The sequence below is a fragment of the Scyliorhinus torazame genome, chromosome 4 (genome assembly GCF_047496885.1).
Source record: "Scyliorhinus torazame isolate Kashiwa2021f chromosome 4, sScyTor2.1, whole genome shotgun sequence".
In the NCBI taxonomy this organism is placed as follows: domain Eukaryota; kingdom Metazoa; phylum Chordata; class Chondrichthyes; order Carcharhiniformes; family Scyliorhinidae; genus Scyliorhinus; species Scyliorhinus torazame.
Window position 1 is genome coordinate 138,047,712 of NC_092710.1, and position 17,677 is coordinate 138,065,388.

A 17,677-nucleotide genomic window follows, 5' to 3' on the forward strand; every position below is an offset into this window, starting at 1 on the left:
GTCAAAATCAGAGGCCAAGAGAGGATTTAAGGCCTAAGGTGGAGTGGCAGAACACAGTAAGGGCATTGAGTGATTTGAAGATAAAGACTATGGGCGGGATTGTCTGTCAGCCGACGGCAGAATCGGGAAAGGGGATTGGGCGGAGAATTGGTTCTGACGCCAAAATCGCGGTGGGCATCGATTTCACGCCAAATCCCAATTCTCCGTGGCCTTGACAGCGGCGTCAATGCGTTCCAGAATGCACGTACAGTAAACACCATTGGCATATCATTAACGAGCGTGACCCGGTATTCTCCAGGGACTCTGGGATTCTCCGCCTCCAATGGGCCAAATTTCTGATGGTGACATTCACTTGTACTGAAACAGGCACCGTGGCTACTGAAGGGGAGAGAGCGGGTACGGAAAGTGTCAACATCACCATAGTTTGTCGACGGGTGTGCCACTGGATAGGGAGCTTCTGCCAGGGCTGGGGGAAGTGGTGGGGGGTGGGTGGTAGCAGTGGCCAGGAGGTGGGCTGTGGGGTTGTGGTGGACCGGCATGGAACGCCATTGCCACAGCCTACAAGGCAGACATGCAGCTGCGCTCATCGGTGACTGCCCACTGTGAACTTAGGGCCACGGGTCATATGCGTACCCCTCCAGGCCACCCCCCCTAGGTGCCCTCTGGTCCCAGCTGACCCATCAGCCATATGGGTATGCTCCTGCGCAACCCGAACCATCTTGTTGGCTGGGATGGTGTGGATGTGGGGAGTGAAGTGTGGATTTGCAGCTGCAGCTTGTCGGCTTCCTGAGTGCCAATTGCGAATCCGGCACCATTTCTCATTGGAATGGATTGTGTTCCATGTGGCGTCGGTTCTAGCCCCTTAACAGTGACTGAATCGGTCCATGTGCGGTTGCAGATTTTCTGTCGTGGAACTCCACGAATCCTGCCCCAGCATCAACGCTTAGTCTCAGGAACAGAGAATCCAGCTGCATAATTCTCAGTGAAATGCCTTCGGAAAGGGAATCAATGCAGATAAATAATGCCAGGGCTGGCAGGTGAATAAGAGGTACTGTCGAACAGGATTTTAGCTGCTTTGGAAAAGCTTTAGTTTTTGAGGGTGGAGTAGGAGTCTAGGATCTCGAGGTGAAAAGAGTGTGGATAATGGTTTCAGCCGAGGAGGCTGTGGGAGGGCCAGAGAAAGGCAATTTTAAGCTAGAAATAAGCAGTTTTGGTAATGGATGGGTTGTTGAGTTTGAAGCCCAGAATGGAGTCGAGCAGAATTTCAATTATAAAAGCCTGGTTCAGTCTGAGAGGGAAATAGAGTCATTAGCAAAGTAGGAAAGATGGAAGTGGTTGACATACAGACGTACGAATTAGAAGCAGGAGTAGACTTGGCCCTTCGAGCCTTCTCTGCCATTCAATAAGATCATGGCTGATCTGATTAAACGTCCTGCCTGCCCCCTGACATAGCACAGAAAGCAAACCCTCTCACTGTGTGCATGCTTGGGTATCCTCACTTATAAAGCATCGGAGCATTGGAGAGAGTTCAGAAAAAGATAACAAGGGCTATGCTAAGTCTTTGAGATATGGGGCGAAATTCTCTTACCCGCCCCGCCACATTTCTGCGCCGACCGGCCGGCGGGAGTCTCCGTAACACCGGCCGGTCAATGGGGTTTCCCATTGTGGGGCACCCCCACGCCGTCGGGAAACCCCCGAGCGCCGGCAGAACGGAGACTCCCGCCGGCGGAGAATGACGCCCATGGTGCGGGATTCTCCATCCCACGCCCACGTCGGCAGCGGAATCCTCCGTCCAGACAGCCAGCCAATGGGATTTCCCATTGTGGGCACCCGCACGCTGTCGGGAAATCCACGGTTGTGAGTGCGCTGCCGGCGAAATGGAGGATCCTGTCGATGGAGAAACCAGCCCTCAACCTTTTAAAGGAGATGCATTGAGTTCAAGTACTTCAATAGATAATAGCAGTTTGAGAGTAGAAATGATCGGGGTTTTAAAAAAGCATTGAGGAATGGAAAATGTCGATTTAGCTTGAATTGTAAGCAGAGAAACAGAGGGTGTGGAAACGATATTGAGCAGCCTGAAGCAAGATTAAATCAAAATAATATTTCTTTCCTTTATAGAGAGTAGTGGATATGTCGTGGACTTCCAGCTAAAGTTGTTTGTGCTGTGCCAATTAACATATGTGGAAAAGAGCCAGACCATTATCTGATCTGTAGCAGATAAACAGAAAGGGCTAGAATTGTGGAAGGTGGAATCTGGACACAGCTCACTGCTACCAATGTTGATGATGGTTTAGGCTGCCATTACCCTGCCTTAAGATTAAGACTCTGAACAAGATTCCAATTCCGATTGATTTTGATTCACATTCAGAATCATTCCGATTCCGATTGATTCGGATTCACATTCTGAATTATTAAGATTTAGGGTAAAATGTTCCATTTTGGGGACTGAGTGTGATGGCGGGTAGAAAGTCCCCATGATTCTGCTGGGCGACGGGCATGTAATCATGCCAGATTATCTGCTTTTCAGCTCATTATTTATGCATCAATGAGTAGCTCGTCGAGTCTCATGGCAGAGCGGGCAGGGATGGGTCTGCCCCGTTGTCACCTCATGGGGGTCGAAGGTCCAGCCGCCATATTTAAAAGGACATCACACACACATTCACTCACTTCAGGATAGGACCTGTGTCATGAAGGATCTCCACGGTGTTGAAAAGATGCAAATCATCTGCTCCAAAGTTTTGTTCTATCCACTCTCGTGATGTGGACTTTGCTGGTGAGGCCAGCATTTATTTCCCTAATTGCCCTTGAGAAGGGGGTAGTGAGTTACCTTCTTGAACTGCAGTCCATGTGGTGTTAGAGAGGGATTTCCAGAATTGTCAGGATGGTGAGTGGCTTGGAGGGGAACTTCCATATATCTGCTGCCCTTGACCTTCCAGATGGTAATGGTGGTGGATTTGGAGGATGCTGTCTGAGGAACCTTGATGAGGTCCTTCAGGGAATGGCTTTGTTCACGATGCATATGTGGTCATACAGGTAACTGACTGAACTGAAGTTGAGTGCGACACCACAAAGTGATGGAAGATACTTGAGGAAGGGATCTGTTACTCTTGGTTGAACACGGATTATTGCATCACATGGAAGAGGCATTCAGTACCTGAGACTTTAATGGAAAGAAGCAAAATATAGTTACAAAGGTGCAAAGTATATACAGTGATTGCATGAACACCTGTGCCATCATTGCGCTTTCAGAACTAATTAATGTTTCTTACTCTGCCATCCACTGCAGAGATGGAGGTAGCCTTCTGACTGCTATTTCCTATTGTCAGATGACTTTGACGAGTGTCTTCTGGAGGCGTTTAGGGCCCTGGCCTGTTAAGGAGCTCCTGCTCTGGGGCAGGCGCACCCTTCTTGATTGATTGATTAATTTATTGTTACATGTACCGAAGTACAGTGGAAAGTATTTTTCTGTGGCCGAGGGAACATACACAGTACGTACATAGAAGACAAAAAGCATAATCGACAGAGAACATTGACAAATAATACATCGACAAACAGTGATTGGTTGCAGTGCGGATCAAGGGCAAAAAAAAAGCAAATACATGAGCAAGAGCAGCATAGGGCATCGTGAATAGTGTTCTTATCAGATCAGTCCGAGGGGGAGCCGTTGAGGAGTCTAGTAGCTGCGAGGAAGAAGCTACTCCTATGTCTGGATGTAGGCGTCTTCAGACTTCTGTATCTTCTGCCTGATGGAAGGGCCTGGAATAGGGAAAAGCCTGGGTGGGAGGAGTTTCTGACAATTCTGTTTGCCTTCCTGAGGCAGCGGGAGGTGTAAGCAGAATCAATGGGATGTGTAATGCATTGGTCTGAGTTCACCACACTCTGCAGTTTCTTGCGATCTTTGGCCGAGCAGTTTTCATACCAAGCTGTGATGCAGCCGGATAGGATGCTCTCTATGGCACATCTGTAGACATTTGTGAGAGTCGATGCAGACATATCAAATTTCTTTAGCTTCCGTAGGAAGTTGAGATGTTGCTGAGCTTTCTTGACTATTGAATCAACGTGAGTAGACCAGGACAGACTGTTGGTGATGGTGACCCCAGGAACGTAAAGCTAACTTAACCATCTCCATTTCGGAGCCATTAATGTAGGCGGGGTGTGTGTCGCACTACACTTCCTGAAGTGGATGATCAGTTCCTTGGTCTTTCCAGCATTTAGAGGGAGGTTGTTTCCGATACACCATGCAACCAAGTGACCTATCTCCCTTCTGTAGTCTCCGCGACCTGGCCGTCTGCAGTTAATGGGGTTACAGACAGAGGGGATTTGAAATGGCTGGACACCCTTGGAGAGTCTTGGGTGGATGCCCACAAGGAGTCCGTTGACACTTTTCCTCTCTGTAGGTGCCTGAAGAACTCCTCCCTGATTCCTTGATGAGAAGGAACCCCGATCCCCTCTCGTCTAGCTGGAATGCACTCATGGCTAGAGCGATGATTTGCAAATGACTCAGGATGTAAGAGTTATGCAAGCCCCTTAGGTACATCACTATCTGCTTTTGGTGATAACAGATCCTCTGCACAGAGTAGAAACCATTTGTATTGATAAATTTTCCTAGCTGTCAGCAGGGAGCTCTTCAGGCCACAAGTGCGCACTCAGTAGCACCCTACGCATGTAGGAAGATGGAGATTTCTGCTTATCCCACAGCTCCGGCAGCCTGGCTGGATTCATCCCTGGTGGACGACAAGTAATTGTGTGCCTATGCGTTTATGAGTGGACAATTGTGAGGTTCCGTTAGGTCCCCAGTGGAGCCCTGGAATGATCCACTGGGAAAAAAGTTGAATGCAGCAGCAACCTTCAGAGTGACTGGTATTGGCTGACCTCTCAGTCCATGCGGTGAGAGATCCCCATGGATCATGTGTCAGATTGTTCCTCCACATCCCGTGACAAACTAAGGTATCTGTGACACGATCTCTTGCTCATCTCCGTGTATGATTGTATCTTCTGTAGATCCTTGGTCGTGCCAAATGCCTCTGTAGATGTGGTCCCCCTTCATCAGCTTTTGGGTCTTCCTGGGCCCCCACTGGCACTTGTTCCTCAGGGCAACGCTTTTCCTTGAGCTGTGCCACACGACGACACACCCTTCTTCTTCCCACTCATATCAAGCCTACTTGAAGGCAGCATTGCCTGTAGCCTGCATTCTGCACTCATCCTTGTATCTATGGGCAAATGGAACAGAGATATGATTGCAAATGGAATGCTGTCCCACGAGCGCCAAGCCAGGAAACCAGTGAGGAGGCATAGATCTGCTCTCATTCCTGATATGGCATCCCAAGGACATTCCTTCCAGCTGAAGCACATCCTGAAGTTTCATAGGTATCTGAGCACCCCCTTCTGACATGGCTGCACAGTTACAAAGAGGCTTGACTACTGTCAGCGTGACTCCTTTACCTAAGACACCCTCACATGATTGCACTCTTTGTAAGAAGTTACCATTCAAACGACAATGTGGAACCTTGTCTTGAGTATGTTGCTGATTTTCTGTAGCCCCCTAATAGTTTGATCCCCCTTTCCTCTTTATATGACTCCATTACAGACAGGTGGGCAATCCAACCAAATCAAATGTTGCCCTCAGCATTAACAGATCTGTAGAGATATCATGGTTGTGTTGTAAGTCACCGACTGACCACTAGGTGTCTCATTGGTATACATTAATGATGTTGGTTTAGCACAGTGGGCTAAACAGCTGGCTTGTAATGCAGAACAATGCCAGCAGCGTGGGTTCAATTCCCATACCGGCCTCCCCGAACAGGTGCCGGAATGTGGCGACTAAGGGCTTTTCACAGTAACTTAATTGAAGCCTACTTGTGACAATAAGCGATTATTATTATTAAGTGAATGTTAGAGTCAAATGACCCCTCAAACTGGCTGGAGGAAGCTGGAGAGAGGTTGCTTGTGCTTGCTCTTACTGTTATTCATCTGTTGTTTTGTATATAGTTACCCCACAGTTAATTTTAATAAATCGTTTATAGCTTTAGCTACACTTGTTATTGTAATATAAATCAGGCCATCCAATAAGAACATTACAAGATCCTGACATGAGCACGCTTCATAGGTACAAGACTACTTCACTTGGCATTCAACACATGTTAACAGATCTCAGCTGAGACATGATCTGCATAACTTGAGCTAATAATTATTAGGGTGCCCTTTCAATAGGCCCACAATTGTAATAATATCACTCCTCCCACATACCCTCAGACCTCTCGCTGGGCAATCTTTTTCAAGTTTCATTTTTTAACTGCATAATTCCAACCCATAGTCAAATTGGTGGCTTTAATTCTTCTCTCAGATCAGCTTCTAAGCTACCCTCTTACCCTCTAAGCTTCTCCTATCCTCCATCCTCATTGTATCTAAACTCTTCTTCCTCCAACCCTCTCCTGTGCCTACCTGCTGTTTAGGACTCTTCCTTTCTGCGGAGGTTATTGCCTCTCATTGCCACTATACCTAAAACCTGCCATTCATTGCCCCATTGCCAGCTGCAGCCTTCCATTTAAACAAGTGGTCGCCCAGATGGCCTTGGAAGCCTCACCCCCTGCTTTTCTGCCCCCACATCAAGTGATGACTCCTTTCAATGCCTGGGCGCTGAGTACCCACTTTCCCCACCACCTATTCAATGTCAAGAAGGGCATCTCCTTCCAAATGTTGTCACCCTTTGCCCTGTTGACCCTCATAAGTGGCTGTGATTATTCACTCGGGGCAGCCATGACCTGCTCCCTACTTTTACATCTCCCGTCATCTGATCTGCAACAGAAGCGTCTACTTCAAAATGTGACCCTCCAAATCTAACAAGCTCTTCAAGAGATTTTTAAGTGCTTTACTTGGTCTTAACTCAATGGCAGAATAATTCACTGTCCTGCCTGCTCTGCTAGGTAAGCCATGGAATGGTGATATTGTCACTGGGCGAGTAATCGAGAGAATCAGAGTAATGCTCTGGGGACCTGGGTTCGAAGCTCACCATGGCAAATGGGGAAATTTGAATTCAATAAAAATTTGGAATTAAAAAGCCTAATGGTAACCATGAGAGCATTGTCGATTGTTGTAAAAACCCATCTGGTCCACGAATGTCCTTTAGGGAAGGAAATCTGCCATCCTTACCTGGTCTGGCCTACATGTGACTCTAGATCCACAGCAATGTGGTTGACTGTTAATTGCCCCCTCAAGGACAGTTACGGGTGGGCAATAAATGTTGGCACAGCCTGTCATGCCCACATCCCATGAATGAATAAAATAAATATTTTACCTGCTCTGGGAACCAAGGGCTGGATTCTTCGCAGCCCAAAATCGTGGTGCGCCACGGCGGAGAATGCAGTTTGACGCCATAATCGGGCCCGGTGCTGGTTTGGCGATTCTCCGGGCACCGAATATTGGCGGCACCATGGAGTACACCACGCCGCGGCAGGGGGGCATTGCCAGAGGCCCGCTCAACAAACCTCCGCTCCTGACCAGCCGAGTTCCCGACGGCATGGAACTAACCACCTATTGCCGGTCGCGATGCTCATGTGGTGGCTGCGGACTCAGTCCGCGGCCGTCCTGATCTGGGTGGGCGCATCGGAGACCAGGGGGGCCTTATAGGTGGCCGGGGGTTTAATGTGTGGGGGTTGAGGCTCGGGCACGCGACCGATCGAGGGGGTCTCTTTCTTCGGCTGGCTCCGTGGTCCAAGTCCGCTATGGAGCACGGCGCAGCTGCTGGAGTCCGCCGCCATGCGCCTGGGCGGCCTCTGACCCGGAAGTGCAGTGGCCCGTATCTGCAGCAAAAGCTGCAGGGCTTGGAATTCGTTTAACTTTTTTGCAGGAATTTCAGGACTATCCATTGAGACAAGTGGTTGCTCAGATGTCCTTGGAAGCCCCGTATCTTCAAACTTTCCCGACGGCAGCTGCCAAAATTTTTAGGCTTCTGCTTCCTCCATTCCTGAGTTGGGAAGGCCTGGAAATTCAGTCCCTGGTTCTGTTTTCAATTACTGGACATGCGGAGGGACTGCCTAGCACTACAGATATGACTGGAATAGGCACACTTGAAGCCATTGTTTCTCAAGGTGATGTCACTTTCAGTTCAGAAAGTTCATGAAAAGAAATTGAACTGTTCATGCAGTAAACCTGTCCCATATCACCTGGTCCTGAGATTACTTCAACCTTTTACAGACTTGGTGGGGTTGCTGATTTGATTTTGATAGGGCTGCATTCCCAGACCCTTCATTTCAAGGGAACATTGGGGAAATCTGCTGTGCAACCATTGGCATTGCAGCGTAAAAATTGAACATTTACATATTGAACGTTGTAATATTTAGTCCAGTTCATCCAACTTCGCTATACAAGTGACAGTCAGTGTGTGAGCAGTACAAACAGCCTTAGCAGCAGTGGCCATGATCTGACCCAGTTACTGCGTCATTGCAAGAAGCAAAACAAAGAACAGAATGCCAATTGGTTGTCCCTGAAACCATGCAGTGACCTTAGAACAGTCACTGAGTCAATGGGGAATTACTTAGAATGAGTTTATAGGGCTGGTGGAGAGCTATTTCACTCCATTGATTGATATAAAGGGAAAGAACTCTGCGAAAATTCATTGATGCCACACACACATCACATCAAGTAGAAAATAAATGGCTTACTCTGTGCTTTGTAATGCAAATGTCTTTGTGATTTAATATCACAGCAAAGAATGAGTGCAAACATATTTGAGGGAATGCAGAGTAGAGCACTGATTAAAGTATATTGGGTCATTTTATTATTTACTTGTGAACAGGAAGGCAGCTCGGAGATTTACCTAAATCCTCTTTCTCAACGGCATTCCAAGAGGCCGGTAGATTCCGTGAGGTGCCTGCCCAGGTTTACTGATGGACAGTATGCCTGACGAGATCTAATCAGGGATCATGATCTGGGTTCCCCCCACAATTGGCTTATCCATGCTGAAGCCGGATCTAACCAGCTCCCGGCATCAAACGGCCTCCCCAGGGAGACCCAGCCGGGCGCTGTTTAGTACTGGTCCACGTAAATGTGGACCAGGTGGAATGAAATGAAAATCGCTTATTGTCACAAGTAGGCTTCAAATTAAGTTACTGTGAAAAGCCCCTAGTCACCACATTCCGGCGCCACATTCCGCCGCCAAAGTGGCAGTGCCAGGGTGCCTGGGTGCCAAGGTGGCACTGTCAAGGGTCAGGGCCTGAGGGTGGCCATGGCCATAAATGGAGGGATGGGGGTGGGTAAAGGACAGGAATGAAACAGCCTCCAGAAGCTTGGGGGATAGTGAAGGGTGGGGGTTCTGGAAGTGGGGCACCTGAAAGGGGGTGTAGGAAGGCCAGAAAAGGGGGGCCTTCTGCGACCCAATAGGGAGATGTCTTCCCTTGAAGGGGGGTGTGGGGTAACACACATGTGTGCGGAAATGACATTGCCCATGGGTGGGGTGTGTTTGGGTCCCTCAAGCTCACTTAGAGATCGGAGCAACCTTTCAAAATGGTGGCCGATCTCTGAGGAGCCGGCCTGGCCAGCAAGTTCAGCTCCCTGGTGATGGATAAAATTTGAAGTGTGGGCTAGCCTGGAGGGAAACTCCTCAGGGCCCGAAAAACTGACTAAGTGTGGTTAGATAGCAGTGGGGAGTTTGGCAACAGAACTGGGGAGAAACTCCCAACCAAACCCACCTGAACGTTTCCGTTAGATCGCGCCCCTTATGTTGCCCTACTGTAATGTGCTTCTGATTCTTTCAAGACAACTGAAATGTTCCTTTGAAATGCCAAATCTATGGTCCATTATTACTCTGCTGCTTCCATGGGCTGTACTACCAGAGAATTTCTATTGAAGGAGCACCATGAACCATGGATGATTTGGCATGTAAGGAGCTGTCTTTCAAATTCCCCTTTGCCTTTCAATAAGATTGGTACAAATGGAGCAAAATATAAAGATTGGAAACAACTTAGTAAATGGGCATTGAACTGTATATGAGGCTGGCTTTGGACTTGATCTAAACTTGCCAACTCCACCCATGCTGTTTCCCTAGTGGTGATCACTCATACTGCTGACCACAGCTTTCCCCAAGCTCTCCTTCACAGTACTGGTGTCAGGCAGGGTTTGGAACCAGAACCTGAAGCTATTGCATGAGAATTCTTGGGCTGAATACTCCGCTGTCGGGATTCTCTGTTTTGCCAGAAGCCCGGGGGTTTCCTGATGGTGTGGGGCTGCCCCACAATGGGAAACCCCATTGACCAGCAGGCTAAACGGAGAATCCCGACGTCGTGTTAAGCACAGTAAGATGACACGGGCTGCAACTGAATGCAGCTTTACCTGAGCGATACTCCATACCTTGAAGTTAGTTCAGTATGATTTATTGAACCTGTCACACAGTTAGCTCAATCCTCTGTGAGTTCGACTCTCTGATAACCTAGTGTGATTAATCTGTCCGACTGAACCAGACTAGCTCTTACCACGTGCTGTAGGAGTTATATGATATGTACACCCTGGCTCACACTGTAGATGTCACCAGTGGAAAGAGGCGGAGTGTGAGTGCCTCGTGCCTTTTATAGTGGGAAACCACCCTCAAGTGTTCTGCCTGCTGATTGGTTATGTCCTGTTCTCTGTATTCATTAGCTGCCTGCTTGTATCTCATTATGTGCATGTCTGCATATCATGACCACTCCCCTTTTGAAATGTTTTTTATGGCCGGTATGAAAGTATTTACATGTGTAGGCCAAAAAACGAACTTATTTACATACAGTAGCAGATGGGAACATATGTACATGTGAAAACAGGTGTCTAAGGTGTAAAAACAGAACATAGCAAACAAAACAAGTGTTCATAAATACAGTCTCTGGGGCTTACATCTGATCCTGATCGAGAGGTGGTGGTGGGGCTGACAGCGCCTTGATAGGCTGGATTGAAGCCTGACTGGTGGCCTCATGGTTCGAGGTATCAGGAAGTGGCACAATAACGGATGGAAACAATGAAGAGTGTGGTTGCGGGCGGGCAACTGTGCGCAGTGCCCGTCTGTTGTGCCGCACAACAGAGCCATCAGCCATACGCACAACATACAATCGGGGAGCAACCTGTCGAACAACAACAACTGGAGCTGACCAGCCTCCATCAGGTAGCTTAATCCGAACAGCATCCTCCGGGAGTAGCACAGGCAAATCAGTGGCATGAGCATCATAGCCCTGCTTTTGCTGGTCCCTGAGTTTCTGCACCTCTTGCAGAACCGGGAGGTGATCCAGGTCAGGCAAGTGTGTGGCTGGAAGAGCCGTCCGCAGGTCTCTGTTCATCAGGAGTTGAGCTGGTGACATGCCAGTAGACAGAGGGGTTGCCCTGTATGCAAGCAGCACGAGGTTGACGTCAGAAGCAGAATCCGCAGCCTTGCAGATGAGCTGCTTCGCTATGTGCACCCCTTTCTCAACTTTCCTGTTGGACTACGGGTAATGCGGGCTGGAAGTGACGTGATGAAACTGATATAGCTGGGCAAATCTTGACCACACTTGGCTGCTGAAGCAAGGACCGTTGTCACTCATGACAGTGAGTGGAATACCATGCCTGGAGAACGTCTCCTTACAGGCCTTGATGACAGTCTTGGATGTGAGGTCCGAGAGCTTCACAACTTCTGGGTAGTTCGAAAAATAATCGATGATTAACACATAATCACGACCATTGGCATGAAAGAGGTCGATGCCCACCTTGGGCCACGGGGAGGTCACGATTTTGTGCTGCTGAAACGTCTCCTTGCCCTGTGCTGGCTGGAAGCGTTGACAGGTCGGACAATTGAGGACCATATTTGAGATATCCTGACTAATCCCAGGCCAGTAGACAGCTTGCCTGGCTCTGCGCCTGCACTTCTCGACACCCAGATGTCCCTCATGGATTTGCCGGAGCACCAAGCTCTGGAGACAGAGTGGAATGACAATGCGGTCCAGCTTGAGGAGGATGCCATCAACTACCATTAGGCTGTCCTTCACATTGAAGAATTGAGGGCACTGCCCTTTTTGCCAGCCATTGGTGAGGCGGTGCATGACACTCTGCAGAAGGGGGTCTTTGGCTGTCTCCTCGCGAATGCGAATCACCTTTTCATCCGACGCCGGGAGGTTGCTGGCCCACAGCTGCACCTGTGATTCGATCTGTTGGACGAATGCCGGCGGGTCAGCAGGCAAGGTTACGGAGCGGGACAAGGCATCCGCAATAATAAGCTCCTTGCCAGGTGTGTACATGAGTTCAAAGTCATACCGCCGGAGTCTGAGGAGGATGCGCTGCAGACGGGGCGTCATGTCGTTCAGGTCCTTGTGGATAATGTGGACCAGAGGCCTGTGCTCCGTCTCGACAGTGAACGTCGGCAGGCCGTAGACATAATCATGGAACTTGAGAATTCCAGTAAGCAAGTCCAGGCATTCCTTTTCAATTTGGGCATACCGCTGCTCGGTGAGTGTCATTGCCCATGATGCGTAGGCAACCGGTGCCCAGGTCATTGCGCTGGAGCAACACCGCGCGATTCCGCCTGGCTCGCATTTGTCGAGATTTTTGTTCCCCTGTCAGGGTCAAAAAATGCCAATACAGGTTCAGTGATGAGCTTGGCTTTCAGCTCCAACCGCTCTGCTTGATGAGCTGCCTGCCACTCGAAGGCAGTAGACATTTTTACCAGGTGTCTGATGGCCGTGGTTTGTGAGGCCAGGTTTGGGATGAACTTGCCCAAGAAGTTTACCATGCCTAAAATACTCAGTACTGCCTTCTTGTCTTCAGCGGTCTTAATGGCTTTGATGAAGCCTTGACCTTGTCTTCGTCCGTTGAGATATCTGGTCACCTAAGAACTTAAGTGTCGACATGCCAAAGCAACACTTGGCTCTGTTCAGCTTGAGGCCAATGGCATGGACACGGCGGAATACCTGCTGGAGACGAGAGATGTGCTCTTCGGGGGTCGTGGACCATATGATAACGTCGTCCACATACACATGAACCCCTTCAATGCCCTCCATCATCTGCTCCATGATTCTATGGAAGATCGAGGCCGAGACAATGACAAATTGTCAATTGACAATTGTAGCAGTACCTACCAAACGGTGTGTTGAAGGTGCAGAGCCTTCTGCTGGACTCATCCTGCTGGATTTGCCAGAATCCCTGTGACACATCTAGCTTTGTGAAAAACTGGGCGTGTGCCATCTCACTTGTGAGTTCCTCCCGCTTCGGGGTGGGGTAGGGTACCCGCATTATATTCTGGTTGAGATCCTTGGGATCAATACAGATGCGCAGCTCCCCCGAAGGCTTCTTTACACATACAATCGAGCTGACCCAGTCAGTCGGTTCTGTAACTTTAGAGATGATGCCCTGGTCCTGAAGAGCCTTGAGCTGTGCCTTCAGCCGCTCGTTCAGTGGAGCCGGGACCCGGCGTGGTGCGTAGACCACACAAGTGGCATCAGGCCGTAACAGGAACTTGATATGGCAGAGTGCCCATCCCGTCGAACACATCCGGATACTGAGCTAGGATGTCATCAATGCCGGCTTGAAGATCCCCGTTGGGGGAGGTCATTGTGTAGACCCGCTGCACAAGGTGTAGCTGCTTGCATGCCTGTGCGCTGAGCAGGGAGGCCCTGTCTGGCTTGACGATCTCAAACCGCAGCCTTGCGTGATTGCTCTTGTTGGAGACAAGCAGATGGCAGGATCCCAGTGCTGTGATGGCATTGCTGTTATAGTCCAGGAGCTGGCAGGCTGCAGGAAGGAGCTTGTGAAAGGAGATTGGCAGACGCACCTGTGTCCAGCTTGAACTGGATTGAGCATTGACTTACTTGCAGCACTACCCATAATTCGTCCACAGAATCCACAGTGAAGATGGGCAGGCGTCGTGATGATTTCGGTGAGGCATGTTCACGTGTGGTAATAATGCCCACATAGATTATCATAGATTATCATAGAATTTACAGTGCAGAAGGAGGCCATTCGGCCCATCGAGTCTGCACCGGCTCTTGGAAAGAGCACCCTACCCAAGGTCAACACCTCCACCCTATCCCCATAACCCAGTAACTCCACCCAATACTAAGGGCAACTTTGGACACTAAGAGCAATTTATCATGGCCAATCCACCTAACCTGCACATCTTTGGACTGTGGGAGGAAACCGGAGCACCCGGAGGAAACCCACGCACACACGAGGAGGATGTGCAGACTCCGCACAGACAGTGACCCAAGCCAGAATCGAACCTGGGGCCCTGGAGCTGTGAAGCAATTGTGCTATCCACAATGCTACCGTGCTGCCCAAAGTATACATTCTAGTCTATCTGGCTCTAACTGGTTCTATTGTCTACACTAAGGCTGCTTCGCTGATAAGAATTCCTGCTTGCCTGGCTGTTTTCAGTGTTTCTGTGTGTGTGTGCATTCTGTATTTTCTGATCACCCTCAATAATGTGGTCAAGTATCCCATTGTACCTTGCATACCTTTTACAAGTGACTATGTATATTTCAATTTTATTCTGACTTAAAAATGCATTTCTACGTAATTATAGAGGTTTCACGTGCTGCAATTTAGGCTATGATTATATTTCTATGATTGCTGTATAGTTTAATTCCGTAATTAAAGCAGTTCTCGCTAAACTACTCTATATTATCATATTAGTCTATTCTTTAATGCTTTTCCAGCTGTCAGTTTTCCCCAATAGATCAAAGCTTTTCCTAACTCCCTACACCATCTGTTAAAATTTCACACGTAAGAGAACAGTAAAACAATTGGTCAGTGGATTAGTTTCAAATTGAAGAGGGTATATCTCTCCTCACTGCTCCTGAACATCCCCCATACACCTTATCTGAGTTTAGCACACAGTTGATAAGGAAGTGGGGTCAGGGTAATCCCAAATTTGGCTTCTGTGTAGCTTGGTCTTGGTTTGTTTTCCGGGAGGTGGAATGTGAAGCGTTGGAGCATGCACGTGAAGAGCAGGAAGAGTTCGGCCCTTGCTAGCTGTTCCCCCGGACACACACGACGACCTGCAGAGAATGCGATGAAGGCTTCCTGTTTCACAAACTGCCCCTCCGGGTTGAGGAAGTGACCCGGATTAAACTGATGTGGAGTTGACCAAATGTCCTCATCAAACATGGCAGAGGAAAGGTTTGGGACTCCAGGCAGTCGTCCTCTGGGTCCGTTGTACTGCCAGGATCAGAATCCTGTAAACCTTGCTGTACACTCCAAACACGTCTGCGTTGGAATTGAGAGCGCTGGCCCTTGACTGGTGGTGCAGACCTGCACAAAGCTGCATAGTGTCCAGGCTTTCCACAATTTAAACATCGCCTGCCTCTTGCAGGGCAGTGTTTCTTTAAGTGGGCGGTGCCACAGTTCAGGCACGTCATGACGTCATTTCGCTCCGTGCGTCGTCGCACATGTGCAGTGCGGTCGGCAGATGTTCGCACCTGAGCAGAGTAGTGATCGGCCGCTTCGTTATCCCATTCGCATCGCGCATGCGTGGGGCTCTGGGAAGAGCGTGAGAAATGGCCGCTTTCATAAAGGCTGAGGCGCTGCATCCGGGCAATGGCCTGTACACTCTCTGCCTTGTGGAAGGCAAGTTTCTCCTTTTCAGCCGATTTATATTGGGAATACCGGTTTTGGGCATGCTCATGCATTGTACATGCTTCAATCGCGACTGGCAGGGTCATATTCTTGATTTTTAAAAGCTGCTCTCTCAGAGGATCAGAGTAAACTCCGAAAACGATCTGGTCCCTGATCATGGAGTCAGCAATATCACCAAAGTTGCAGGACAGCGCTAGTAGACGGAGATTAGTTAGGAAGGAGTTGAAAGATTTATCTTTACCTTGGAGGCGTTGTTTGAACATATAGCGCTCGAAGATTTCATTGGTGTCCACTTCACAATGACTATCAAACTTGTCCAGGACGGTCTGAAACTTTGTCTTGTCCTGGCCTTCGGTGAAGTTAAACGAGTTGAAGAGTTTGATGGCTTGATCCCCCGCAGCTGAGAGGAGAAGCCCGATCTTCCTTGTATCAGACGCACCCTCGAGGTCTGAGGCTTCGATGTACAGCAGAAACCTTTGTTTGAAAGTCCGCCAGTTGGCACTGAGATTGCCGGAGGTCCGCACTGTCGTGTTGGGTGTTCAGCTATACAGACGAACAAACATGGTTGCAGATGGTACAACTCTGTTTTATTACTATCAATAACAACATCTGTAAACTGATGACGGTGGTTCATTCTTTACCCTTTAACCTGTGGATCCAGCCCTTACACTATCTTAGAGAGGCACTCAGCACATGGTGTATGTCTGAGTGGCTTGCTGTGAGGTCTGTGCCCTGAGCTGTCTCCTGGTGGAATGAGCGGGAACTGTGATGTTCCCCGTTTTATAGTGAGTGTGCTCTTGCTTGTGATTGGCTATGATGTTGCGTGTGTGTTGATTGGTCCGTTGATCTGTCCATCAGTGTGTATGTGTGTTTGCACCATGTTGTTTATCTGAATATCATGACACGCAACTGTTGAGGAGCCTGGATCTTCTCCATGGTGCCGGGATACATTTGCTGGTCGTGACAGAACAGACTGAGGTAAATCACCTAGGGATTGCAGTCTCCTGGTATCATGTCGTGTTAAGCACAGTAAGATAACACGGGCTGCAACTGGATGCAACTTTACCTGAGAGATACTCCACACCTTGAAGTTAGTTCAATATGATTTATTGAACCTGTCGCACAGTTAGCTCAAACCTCTGTGAGTTCGACTCTCTGCTAACCTAGTGTGATTAATCTGTCTGACTGAACCAGACTAGCTCTTAGCCACGTGCTGTAAGAGGTATATGATATGTACACCCTGACTCACTCTGTAGCTGTCCCCAGTGGAAAGAGGCGGATTGTGAGTGCCTCATGCCTTTTATAGCGGGAAACCACCCCAAGTGTTCTGCCTGCTGATTGGTTATGGCCTGTTCTCTGTATTCATTAGCTGCCTGCTTGTATCTCATTATGTGCATGTCTGCATATTATGACACCTGAGAGCGTGCCGCACCAGAAATCTGGGGCTGGATTCTCTGATTGTGAGGCTATGTCCTCACGGCGGCATGGGAATGGTGGCGTTTTACGCCTGGAAATTCAGTGCAAAACGGCCACCGATCCTCCGTGTAGCTGGGGGCTAGCTGCTGATATGGCCCAGAGAATTGCCGGGTCCGTGGCCACGCATGCGCATGGCGGCGGCTTGCAGCGGCCGCGCCGTGGAAGATTGCGCCGGCCGTGCACGGACCCCTTTAGGCTGGCACGCGGACCCCTTTGGCTGGCACGTGAGCCCCGGGCCAACCCCCAACAGTGCCCCCAGGCCATGACAAAGTCCCCCCTGCCCATGGATCGGCCCTCCCTCGACTATGGCGACGCCGGACTGAGTCCGCAGCCGCCATGTCGAGATCCCGATGGGTGAGACCATGAGTGACCCAAGCCGTTGGGAACCCAGCCGGTCGGTGGTGGAGCATCGGGGGGGGGAGGGGGGGGGGGGGGCGGGGGACGACTCAGGCAACATCCTGAGGCCGTCTCTACGGAGCGCGGCGTACTCTGCGAGGTATTCTCCGACCGATCACCCAACACAATTTCGGCATCGGTGACCGGAGAATCCCGCCCCTTGTGCAGCGGGACAGAGAACCGGCCCAGAGTGTTCCAGGAGCATCTGGGAGCTAGTCAGTTCCGAGAGAATCCCAGATAGTTT